Source organism: Fopius arisanus, unplaced genomic scaffold, assembly GCF_000806365.1.
Source record: "Fopius arisanus strain USDA-PBARC FA_bdor unplaced genomic scaffold, ASM80636v1 scaffold00019, whole genome shotgun sequence".
Taxonomy (NCBI): domain Eukaryota; kingdom Metazoa; phylum Arthropoda; class Insecta; order Hymenoptera; family Braconidae; genus Fopius; species Fopius arisanus.
In genome coordinates, this window is record NW_011887758.1 from 511,218 (window position 1) to 512,880 (window position 1,663).

General features: G+C 36.2%; 1 protein-coding gene across 1 annotated transcript in view; it reads left to right on the plus strand.

Moving 5' to 3' along the window:
• LOC105264079 (SCO-spondin) overlaps positions 1-314 on the plus strand; it is a gene marked incomplete in the record, with an annotated part of 21,725 nt that extends 21,411 nt beyond the window's left edge. Inside the window, 1 exon segment of the mRNA XM_011300663.1 lies at positions 1-314.
• Positions 315-1,663: the final 1,349 nt, after the last annotated feature.

Sequence of the window (1,663 nt, forward strand, 5' to 3'; positions counted from 1 at the left end):
CTGCCTCAAGCTACCGAAGAACTCTGAAATGAACATTGTTTTTGTTACCACTCAATTCTCCGCAATTTCAGTTAATATTGATGTAGCGATAAAAACATTGGACTTATCTCTCGTCAACAAATATTCCCAGAAATGATTGTATGTCTTCTGAATAAACACAAAGTCTTGCTCTATCAGTTATCACTCATCACATGGCTTGCAATAATCATAAACATTTGCATCTTTCCATCATTAAATAAATCTAATTACTTCCTCTGTCGGTTATCATTCACTACGTGATTTGCAGTAACAATAAACACAACAACAATTTTTTATTGGTTCTTTAATGATTTATGTTTGGGTATTCTTGTCTGATAGATTCATGATTAACCGTTTGAATTGATTTGAATTGAAATAGAAAATCCAATTGACATTGCCTCGAGTGAAAATTGGGGGAAAAGCAGGATATAAAAGGGGTGTGTTTACGTTACGGTGACCGAGTCTTGTGTATGCGTTGGCACGCTCTCATGGCAGGTGCATCGTCGTAGTCAACGTGCAGCCCGCACGATTCTAAAGATAAAAACAATGGACATGCATAATTACTTGTTGTCTAAGCTGCAGCATATGCATTCATCAAATTCTCCAGAAACCAACCAAGAAATGTGATTAAATTCCACTTATCTGGTTGATCTTGCTTATCAAAATTACCCAGAGTATAATCTCAAACTCCAGAAAACAGGAATATTATTTCACTGCAGAAACATTTAATTTTCAGGATTGAAGTAATAAAAATTCTGCATTAATGAAAAATATCGGAATAATAATTGGAAATTAAAGTGGAAAAATTAGGAATCGTCATACTGCTATCATAAATATCTAAACTAGTCTGATAGAGGAACTAGTAATTATTCCATTAAAGTCGCGTGTTCGGCACGCGTCGTAGCTCTAAGGATGACTTCCGGTGTCCCTTAACACTCAACCAATTACCGGAAGTCACTTCCCATAGTCGGTTGATTCCGAAGTATCATGCCACCTGGTTGTTATAAAAATTCAACGCAATAAACACATTCACTTACACGTGGTAAAACCAGAAACCCTTGATTGTCATTCTTGGAATCCATAAAAATACTAGAACTGTCAAGAAATTTCAGAGGAAACATTTTCGGATGTTTATGCGTCGAGCTGCGAAATGGCTTTATCGACAAATTTCGGGGGAGAGTTAACGACAATGCACTCGTGGTAATTCATGCACTCGTTGCAACAGTGTGTGTCCTATCCTCGGGGACAATCTCGATACGGGCACTGTATACGTATGCAATACTTTCTTGGTGGTACACAGTCGTAAATAAAATTGAATGATAATATCGTTTGTTTTAATTCAACATTGTATTCATGTTTATTTTTTTTTATAGAACCCAGTAAATTTCATTGGGGCAGGGGTTCTTGATTGCTCAATAAGTCACTTTTAATAGGATAACAAAAACAAAATGTGAGTATTCAGAACGAAAGAGATACAACTTTTCCCGCAGTATAGTTTAAATAAATTTCGTGGCAAACACTGATTTTTTAATTCCAACTCTATCGAATGGCGAATCCAGGGCAATGTTTGTTGAAGAAATGTCAAATGACTCCTGTCGTGGCATTTAATTTCCGTGCAATTGTCAAGATTGATATCCCACCAGTT